The sequence below is a fragment of the Mustela nigripes genome, chromosome 3, assembly GCF_022355385.1.
Source record: "Mustela nigripes isolate SB6536 chromosome 3, MUSNIG.SB6536, whole genome shotgun sequence".
Lineage (NCBI taxonomy): Eukaryota > Metazoa > Chordata > Mammalia > Carnivora > Mustelidae > Mustela > Mustela nigripes.
This window is the reverse complement of record NC_081559.1, coordinates 99,742,139-99,753,815: the sequence shown is the minus strand read 5'-3', so window position 1 is coordinate 99,753,815 and position 11,677 is coordinate 99,742,139.

Sequence of the window (11,677 nt, the reverse complement as noted above, 5' to 3'; positions counted from 1 at the left end):
AAAAAAAAAAAAAAGAAAGGAAGAAAATGAAGCTATAAAAACCTAAGAATCAAAACAAATGACATTGTATCCCCTAAGGCAGTACCAGAATATACCACAGTTCTGAGGTAAATACTATTTTAAAGCTAGAATACAATGGCTAGTTAAACTATGTTTATTCTACACCACTGAACCACATTATCATTTCAGACTTGTTAGTTACCTCAGGTCTAGTACTGTCAATTTCTCTTTCTATAGTTACAGGATGGATCAAGTTGTTCTTACTTTTTTTGTTTTGCTTTTGTTTTAGTTTTGTTTTACTATAGACTGCATTATGTGCATGGAGATCTTTATTTCTATTTCTGTTTTCTATGTCCACTGATTTCTATTTCTAACTGTGTCCAAAATTCTGTTGCACAAACAGGCTGACTTCTATAAAGTGCCCTACTTAACATATATTTAATGGATTAATAAACATCTTAATAAATAATGAGCCATACTTCTTTTGTGAGTTTCCCTTCCATTGGAATCAGATGTTTGAATCTCTCCTTTTAGGGAAACCATCCTATCTTTCTAAGAAAGGGAAATAAAAATATGTTGTTGCCTCAGCATTCTATCATTGCTATTTTAAAGATGTTGCCTTTATGTGTACTTCATGATGATTACTATATACAGCTGCACTACCAAGGGTCTGTTTGATCACAGGGCTGAGCTTTACGTACCTGGAGAAGGCTTTGTTCTCCAACTGATTCACACCCATCACAGGAAGCTTATTCATTTCTTTTGACTACTTTGCATTCCCTGTTCTGTGCTTGGATCAGACTCCAGATGCAAAAAATCAATCAGCAAAACAGTTATTCTCAGAAATATTATGAATATTGCTGTCCTATTTTTTAATACTTTTATATTTATAATTTTTATTTATTTTTTAATAAACATATATTGTATTATTAGCCCCAGGGGTACAGGTCTGTGAATCGCCAGGTTTGCTATCCTATTTTTATTTTTATTTATTTATTTATTTATTTATTTTTTATTAATTAAATTTATTTATTTTAAGCATAACAGTATTCATTATTTTTGCACCACACCCAGTGTTCCATGCAATCTGTGCCCTTTTTACTTGTGGAGTATTTATTTATTTTTTTTAAATTTTATTTATTTGTTTGACAGACAGATCACAAGTAGGCAGAGAGGCAGGCAGATAGAGAGAGAGGAGGAAGCAGGCTTCCTGCCAAGCAGAAAGCCCAATGCGGTGCTCGATCCCAGGACCCTGGGACCATGACCTGAGCCGAAGGCAGCGGCTTTAACCCACTGAGCCACCCGGGTGCCATTGCTATCCTATTTTTAAAAGAATACATCTGAGCATGTACTAATGTGGCAAAGCATTCTTACGAATGACTAAAGCAGTGGTTCTGTGAGGAGAGGTTTAGAGAGAATTTTTGTAAGAAGTCATCACAGAGCAAGAGAGTCCTTTTCTATTTGCTTTCATGAAAAGTGAGGTAAAATATAGGTGACAATATATCATTTCCCAACTGAAAGCCAAAGTCATGAAGAGTTGAGAGTTAAGAAAGTGGATGGTAATGCAGGTAGAAATGGAATTCTTTTACTTTCTTTTATTTGGAAATGCACATTGTTTCCCTTTGTGTAGTAGTATAATACCTAAGCAGATGACCAAGTCACCTTCTTTCCAGCTTTACTCTGGTGCTCTGAGCAAACAACCAGTACACACCTCTCCATGTGTGTCTGGGAATTTCTCTGGGCTTGGTAGTCATTTTCCAGTCAGGGGTGGCCCCTTCACACAAAACTCCTGCCTTAAATTCTTTCATTTTAGTTTCTCTCTTGGATCATAACCCTTCTAGGCACCAGGAAGGTTAGAGATTGTTAACTTCTACTTTCGATTTCTTTCTTTCTAGTAGGGAGAAAAAAGTAATAACAATGTCTTTTGACAAGGCCTTCATTGAAAGGTTTTCTAAAGCAAAAATATACTTCTTAAAAATCTTCAAAATATAAAAGGTTGTCACAATTTAGAAAAAACACCAGTAATTTCTTTAAGATATAAACTTCAGTGCCCAAAGAGATAAATTAAAAATGGCACCAAGAATTTATTCCACCCCCAGAGGAAGAGAAACAATGTTTTGTGTTAAAACAGAAATACTTCTGGTATAATCCCACCAACATCTCTAAATCTAGAGGGAAAAAGAAATCATGCGAAGTCCATAGATCTTTTATGGGTTTAACTGTGTTCTCTCAAAATGCATATATTGAAGCCCTAACCTCTGATAGTATTGTGTTTGGAGATGAACCCTTTAAAGAGGTAACTAAGCTTGAATGAGGTCCTCTCCCCATCAATATACCTCACTCTATAGCAACCCAGTTTTTATAAATTCTATGAATTTTAGACATTCTATGAAATACATATGTCATTATCTATGTCTTAAAGTCTCTTGGTGAGTCAAAATCACAACCTTTATAAGTTATGAGGTCCCAAATCCTCTTAGCTACAATAAGCATTTGATCAGTGCTTATTGAGCATATACTATCTGAAAGTTCTAGGCATTGAGATACATTTGTAATGAGAAGTAAACAGACCCAAATTCCTATTTATGGAGTTACATTCTAGCAAAATGTGCCTCAATATAAATTCATTTTCTTCTCTCTAATTCACAGTAGAACTCAATCTAATGGGGGCACCTAGGTGGCTCAGTCAGTTTAGTGTTCAACACTTGATTTGGGCTCAGGTCATGATCTCAGGGTCATGGAATAGAGCCCCATGTTGGACTCCACACTGAATGTGGAGCCTGCTTAAGATTCTCTCTCTCCTTCTCCCTCTGTCCCTTCTCCACCCCATCCCTGGTCACACACCCTCTCTCTTTCAAAAAAGGAAAGAAGAAAGAAAGAAAGAATAAGAAAGAAAGAAAGAAAGAAAGAAAATAAGTCTAAACTAAATCTAATGGTAACAGTACTAATTTTTTAAAAATCTCCAATTAAAGTCATGTACAACAAGTTTCATAACTATAAGATTCTTGGGAAATAGTGTAGAATAACTGAAAATGTTTTATATTGCTATTTGAAAGTATCTTCAAAATGAAGATTATGTAAGAGGGTGAAAGTTTGTACTTCTATATTAAGCATTCAGTATGGTTTATGTGCAGATTTACTGTAGTTTTTTTTTATTCTTTTCTTTCAAATTCACAGCCCAGTAAAATGGAAATTCAAAAAATGTGTAATTTTAAGATATGTCAATCATTCTAAAATAAGATTCTAGTTCAGAAAACGGAGCTTTTTCCAATGTAGTCTGAGTCAACATTCTGCCAGAATTTCTACTTGAAAAATTAGGAGGTCATTCAATCATCATATGTTTCCAAATATCTGGATAGTTGACACTACATAGATAAAGCTTATGGGTGAGGAACTGAACTTTTATATTTATGTATTTTTAACCAGGCTCTATATCAAAGTAATGCCATCACAGACCTCTCAGCTCAGATTAGTTCCATCAAGTTAAAAAAAAAAAAAAAGAAAGGAAGAATAAGAAAGAAAAAAAGAAAGAACAAAAGAAAAGGAAAAGGAAAAGGAAAAAAAATCTTCATAGTAAGAAATTCCTGGCTATGGTCTGTTCTGATGAAACTCCATGGATTCTCACAGCACAATTATTCTTTTAACCCTTCATCATTTTCCTTTCAACCTCCAAGTTAAAAAAAAAAATGATGAACTCATCATATATCATGTCATCTTAGACTAAAGTAATTTTACTTTCCCCAGAACACTGTACCACAGTGAATTGATTGCTTTTAAAGTGATCTTCATATGCAAATAAATTTAAATTGAATTCAGAAAAATTCCAAAGAATTCACCATCAAACCTAAAAATAAATTATGTATTACATATACCACATATAGTTATATTTGATCTATTTAATCTTGTGTGTAATGCATTTTATATGAGAAATTTGGAGGAGGAAGAGGAATGTGGACAGGTAAGCATGAAGAATTTGGAAGTGGGTACTGTCCTCGACATACTTCGATTTGGGGGATTTTACCAAAAATAACTCACTTGTTAATAGTTTTGTATGATATCATGCATGATTTTACCTAAATTCTTCCATGAAGCTAAAACTGAAGTTACAAAAGTTTTTTTGAATAGAACTTAAGAGTTCTGCCACAAATATTCTCTCTCTCAGAATACTTATATTATTTCACTTCATGTACATTTATTTATACAGAATTGTCATCCAATATAGTATTTGACCCTCTGAGATATATTTATACTTACACACCCTCTAAATGAAGTCATCTGAGACGAGATGAATTGGCCACAAAGCAGCTAGAAGAAGCCCTCAGTTTAAGGCAAATCTATTAGGCTTAAAAACATACAAAAGTAGAAGTGAGCCCTTAGGTCACTAAGAATGTCATCATTTATTCCCTGAGGAAATTGAAAGTTGACCAAAGACATCTTACAATTTTGAAAATGCCTGTCTGTGATCTATAGCCATTCGGCCGCTACTCCTCACTATTGCCACACTGATTAATATGGGCTTGGAAAAGTTCAATGCATACCCATTAACACTTTGATGAAAAGGTTTTTCCTTTCTTCTCCTTCTTCTATTCTCTTGACATTACAGTAATAAATTACTGTGTCTTGGAAGAGCTCTTGAATTTAATCTTCTATGAAAAAGTTTTAATTAATTTTTTTACCTTACAATTACTTCTGTTTGTATGCCCTTGGGAGAGCTTAATAAATATTTCTGAATTATTCTTGATTTAAATTGATATTAGAGTAATATTTAGGGGGTTATATTTATCCTTTACTTTTTTTTTTCACTTTGAGTCCGTATTATAAAGAGAAAGTGGAACTTTTAGTTTCCCTTAATTGATGAATTATTTTTGGAAATTTCCTTGTGATCACATCCATGATCATTTTTATTAATTTATTTTTCTAGCCCATCTATTAATATCTTGCTTACCAAATACAATTAAATAGAAAAAATAATAAAGGGTATTGCATTTCTTTTATTTTCATATGGAGCTTCCAAAATCAGTGACTCAACCAAGTCAAAAATAAGCATTTATTTTTATTATTTTTTCCATTTTATTTTATTTTCACTGTTCCAAAATTCATTGTTTATGTACCACACCCAGTATTTTAAAAGAATTAGGCTAATAAGGTTGTGACATGTGACATAAATAAAATTTCCAGACTTCTTTTTATTTTAATCTTTTTACTGATAAATGCAGAGGTTCAAATACGATAATTTTGAGGACTTCTTTCACATTTAAAATTATCTGTTATTCTAAATCATAGTCAGTATAACTAAGTAGATGCTCATATTTTATTCTCTATTTTGGTTGGGTGTTCTTTAAAATATTCATAATGATGAAGTACACCTTTTAAAAATTACCTATATGTGAAATTGACTTTTGCTATCTTGCAGACAAAACTTAAACCTATATAACCTAGAGTTGAAAGAATGGAAATAACAAATTCTCCAATTAGGTCATAGTCAGAAAGTATTGATCATGTCCCATCTTTGCAGGCTATCAGTTTGGAACTCATGGCTTCAGCTGTACATTGATTGGGTTATTCCAACATTTCATCAGCTTCCTGGTGTGCTATAGGTGACAGAACATCTTTGCTGTAGAGTGACTTCATTGATTATGTAGGATCCAGTGCCAATGGATCAAATATCCCATGAGCTCCTGAACAGTGAGTAGTCCTGGCTTAGATCTTGTGAACAGGTAAAGCAAACTCATACCAAGAATATATTTTTAGTTCATTCTAGATAAATTGCTATGTCTTCTACGGCGGAAGGGCTTCACACAGTCAATTTGACACCAGAGGCCTGATTCATCTGTTTGAAGAATGGTGCCTGTGATGGTGCAATCAGGCTTAATTTCTCTTCTTATAATTAGAACAACAGAATGAGTTAACCTGGCTTTGGGAAGAAGGATGCCTTGCTTTGTAGCTTGTACCTAATCTCCATCTCAACCAACATATCTACTTGTTAATGGCTCAATTGTTTCACCACTGGTATGGCCAGCTGTCTGCTCTGGACTAGTAGAATTATTTTGTTACTTGATTTTTTCAAACTTGGGACTCTGGTACATCTCTTTGGAGAGCATTAACATGTGATACAACACTCTTTATACCTTTTGCCAATTCTCACAAGTCCATCCATGTGTCTCTTTTATAGATGTTCTTCTCCCCATCTTCCATTATAGCTCCTCCTTGAACAACCAGTCTGTGAATCCCTCTAAATTCTAACCTCAAGACCCATTTCTTTCCAGAAAATGTAGATAACCAGATGAGCCACCAGGAATTCAGCACTTTTTACCCCTCATTTTTGTCTTTTCTGGGTACATATATAGTACAACTGCTATCTATTTTTAGCTTGCATAAAATTCTGGTTTCTTCACCCATATGCTAACTATCTTGAAATTTTTCATTTTTGCCAATGAACCCAAAGTGATCTCCTGTGCTGCTCATTCCATGATCCAAGGGAAACGGTGCACTGCAAAAGTGGTAGATATCATGGAGATCTAGGCTACTTCCTCTGAATCCAATAGTCCAACTCAGTAATCGGTATATTACTTACATCTTATGGATGATTGGTGCTGGGCCTACCCAGTCTGTGATGTAGTGGGTCTAACAAAAACCAGCTTATGGCAGTTCTGTTTACACAGTAAGTTTGTGTCCCATTATCAGGTAATCTGTCTTTACCAGTGCAAATCAGCATACTAAGAACAGTTTTTTAAAAAAGTGTATAATTCTCTGCTTTCCATGGAATAGACTTGTTTATGGTTCTTGGCATAAACTCTCCATGGATTCTTTTCCCAACACATGTCTCTAATACCATGGAGTCCACTGCCCAAATGGAAACACATCTTGCATCTCAATGTGGACTTGTTTCAAATCCCCTACTTGCTCTGGGCCCTACTCAAAGCTAGAAACTTATATGACACCAAATATTCCTAGGTGTGAAACATGCTGTCCCCAAAACCCATAAAGACCTACAGTGTGCTGTGCTTTTGTCTAGGTAGTAAGAGATACAAGATGGAATCATTTGTCTTTAGCTTGGAAAGGAAAACCATGTACTGTTAACTGTCTCCTTAATTCTAGATCAGATTCCTGGCTCTGTATTTGATTTTCTCCTTTTTACAACAATAAGCAACTCTGCCCATTTTTATCTTAGCCTCTGTCCTTTCAGGAGCCGATCTTTCCAATTGCTGTACTGTAGCCTAGTTATGTAAATGCATCTCCTACCATCAGATCAGCTATGGACTTCAGAAGACATCTAACACAAGGCTTCTCAGTGATGCTGGAGTCCCTCCTACCAAAACATTTTTTATTATTTTGGTGAATGGACTGCCCACCAAGAGCATTCTTCTGGATTTATCAATCTTGCATAATATATCCACTCTAGCATAACCAATTCTCTGAAACTTCTGATCCCCTTTTCCACTATCTGTTACAATGGTTCAGGTATTTCTATTTCACATAACTGTGTCCCATTGGTTTCCACTTACTAGTGCTATCTCTTTGGAGATCTCTTTGGTCCTTGGAAGAGTGTAAAATCCTATAAACCAGAAAAGGGATCTAAATAAACAAACTCACTGTTATCCAACTTCATGTTATTCCCCTCAATCTAGAAGTCTCAGAATCCATTCTCATAAATATACTCCCAATTTTGCCTGTACATGTTGGCTAGTTCTTGGTCACTCAGTATAGTCTTTTTTCTCCTTTTAAGGCAAAGAATTTATATGGATCTATTACATTGCTTTAATTGTGTAGTGGCCAAAAGGTAGTTGAGGCAGATGAAGAAAAATCTATAATTACTTTCAAGTCTGGGGATAGCACACTCAACATATTTAAGTGCATAATCCCAGTGTGAATGTCCCTAAATTCACATTTTAGGTTTCCTTTTCTTCCCAACAAAAGTGTCTTTTCTTTGGGGGAGCAGACCTACTGGGACTAGAAACTCAATATTTTCTAGAGTTTCACTACAATTTTGTTTATGGCCTGGAACTTGCTCTGAGGTTTTCCTAACTTTCTGCTGCAGGAGGTGATAGTTTCCTTACACACTGCCAAGAAACATTTTTGGTTTTCACATATAACATTTAATAATTCATTTATCACCCTTAGCCCCTTATTAATTTCACCTAAAGCATGAATTGCTCTCATCAATATCCATCCACTTACATTGCATTATAATTACTTTTTTTTTTCTGTTAATCATAAATGTCGAGAGCATCAAACCCCAGTGAATTTACCTTTCAGTGGTATACACCCAGGACTGGAGAAGACCTGTGAACGCTATGAGACATACTTCTATTTTGACAATTTGGGGGGATGGTGCAGCTATGCTGTTCTTTATCACTTCTAGGTTTTACTTCAATGAAAAACTGAAAATCTCTGGATATGAAAATTTTAATATACAGATATCTATGCTGAGTCTAGTTATACTATTAGCTTAATGATTCCTGCTATCACTTAATTAAATGATATTTAAAATAGAAGGGGGTACAAGAAACAAGAGACTAAGTAAGCCATTTTATTGTTTGTACTATCCTAGGAAGTACTGTAAAACATTTTCCAATGATTAAACTAAAGTTAAATTGTGATTGGGGGATATCTGTCATTTAAAATCATCCTTATTCCTGGGTAATTAGGCATTCTTGTGTCCCATATTTTGGTGCATGCAATGATGCTATAAATCTATTCTTTTATAAAAAATAATGGTAACTTTTTGAGTAATTTATTTTCATTATTTTTTTTAAATCAAAAACTTAACAGATGAAAACAAGTCAATAAAAATAACCAAAAACAAATAAAAGAAAACACATCTTCTTATTGGTCAGCTATTGCTGCATAATAAGTATTCCCAAACTCAGTGGCATACAGCAATACAGACTTACTATCATGCTGACAGACCTCAGGTCAACTGGGATATAGCTGCCTCAGAATGTCTCAGAATGTCTGTGAAGTGAGGGGAATGGCTTGGTCTCACGTGTCTTATTCTAAGACTAATAGATTTCTAGGGAAGAAGGTAGGGAATGGGAAACAAGATACACAGAATATAACCTTATTGATAATCTGGGATATAAATTAGATAAACAATTACCTTATCTCTTAAGGCATTTCAGAAAGTCAAAATTGTAAATACTATTTTTATGAATTTATTGTTAATAATATTTAAGAATATTTATTTAGTATTATATGTCACAGGTCAGAAATGGTGCTAAATCTCAGGATTTCTAAGATGAATAAACTAGACACTTTCTTTTCCATTAAGGAGCTTACATTATGATGAGTTTAAGAATGTTAGCTAAAACCCTAGATTCTCACAGGGCTAACTTTTTTACATGTGGTTAAATTTAAATTTGGATAAATTTATGTAAGTAAAACTGTAGTTCTTACTATGACAAAGAGAATATAAGATTTTTTATTCTTAAATCATAAGATTACATAATCCACAATTAATTTTAATATATCACCAACTTGCTGTGTAATTTTGAGCCATTCACTTATTTTACCCTCTTCAGTTTCCTTGTATGAAATATAAAACATATGTGATGGGAAATTTTGATTCTCCTAGCTGAAAGTATTCTCTCATTCCTCATGGGTACCATTCAAAGATTAACCTCTTAAATTTCCATTCTTAGCATTTTCTCTATTTCTTTAATTAGCAACAGGATACAAGAAAGGCAGAAAGTCATATGATTTCCTAGTTGCCTTTGCCAGTGATTTTTAAACTTCAGTACTTATGCCAACTTACTTGTCTGTTCAGGTTTACCAGGGTTGAAAAGTCTATAGTGCTCTATTAATCTCTTTGGTAGGATTCTATCTGCTTTGCAGAGGTGGCCTGGAGATAGCTGCAAATTCTTTCATGCTCCCCAGATTGGGAGGTGGAACCGATTTCCCTTTTCCTTAAATCTAGATTGGCCTAGTGAGTGCTTACCCAATAGAATGCAGTAGAAGCAATGCTGTGCAACTTCTGGTAACTCTTTAAAAAGATGGGCAAAATCTGCTCCATCCTTATTGGAAGGCTGTGTCTTATGATACTAACCCCAGCTGCCATGCTGTGAGAGGCACAAGCCACAAGTGCAGGTCAGGATGACAGCCCTAGATAAGATCACAACCAACAGCCCTAGCTAAGCACTGAGTGGACTGCCAGAATGAACTGCCAGTCATGTGTATGAGTCATCTTGGTTGCTCAGCTCAGCAAGTGCTCAGCTGGCACCTAACTCCAACTTCATGAGGACTACTAAGTGAGTTCTTCCTAAATGAACCTCTGAACCCCCAGAAATACGAGATGTAATAGTAACTTATTGATTCAGGCTATTAAATATTTGTGGGGTTTTATCAGGCAGCAATACATAATTCCATCAGGCATCTTCAGAGCAACTTATTTTCATGGGTGCTTTCTCAAGGCCTCACATGTATTTTACTCTTCATAATTTTACATTGTTTTTCATTAAAAAGTCCCCTCCAGATGCATAAGCTTTCTGTAACCAATTTTCTAATCCAATTCCTAGTGTGCTTCTTCCATTCTTCCCATATCGACCCCACCACCCCACCAATGCCACTACCCCTTAAGTAGATCTTGGTGCTAGAAAGAGCTAGTATTCTGTAGTTGTAAAAATGTGCACTCAAATGCAGTTATATTACCTCATCCTGTGACCTTCTCTAAGTTACTTACTTTGAGATCAAGTTAGCATAGGGGAAATGTGTCCCTGTATCACTGAAGAGTAACTTATCAAACAAATGTCATGTATTTCCTCTAGCACCTACTCTTGCTTGTAGTTTACAGTAGATACTCAGTAAACATTTACTTCTCTTTCCCAAGCTCTGTCTTCTATGTTATAACTATTGATGAGTAGCACTTGCAGAGTGGCACTGACAACTACAATTGACCTCCACCTCATCTCTACCCACAGTGGGTCCTGGTCACCAAAAACATAAAATCTTCACTTGATGACAGTGCCTATAGCCCCTTAGGCTTAACTCTTCAAAGCACTGGAATCTGATTGCTGTATGGAAAACAAAATCTCTGGTGGTTGTTTTTAGAATATCCTGCTTCAAACAATAGTGTGTTAAATTAACACAATTTATATCAAGTCACACAGAGACTTTTGCACATTCTCACACTGTAGAGTATTTACCCAAAATAGACAACCTAATTACTTAAGGAAATTGGCTATATTTGCAGAACTGGAATGTTATAAGAAAAAATGCAATCATAAAACATAGAAGGATGGGAAAATGCCAAATTCTTATTATTTTTGTTTTTAAAATGTTAATTAAGATATAGAGTCCACGAATCTTGTGGAATGTAGTAAAAGTGAATGAATAAATCTCTTCAATATGGATCAAAGAGGAAATACATCTTTTATGGCTTAATTAGCTAAACTTCATAAATCCTGAGAAATTATTGCTGAGTATCCAATACATAGTGACAAAGAAGGGCAGCAATGGTTGTCTCTCATCCACATGGAGAAGCTGGATGCTCAATACAGGAAGAAATTTTGCTGGAAAGTCATTTAATCAAATTAAGAAGGAGTATGGTAAATGTAATTATTACCAACAAAAATTTCTTAGAGTTAAGTAAGGGGGAAATATTATTTTTTTTAATTTTTTATTTTTTATAAACATATATTTTTATCCCCAGGGGTACAGGTCTGTGAATCACCAGGTTTAC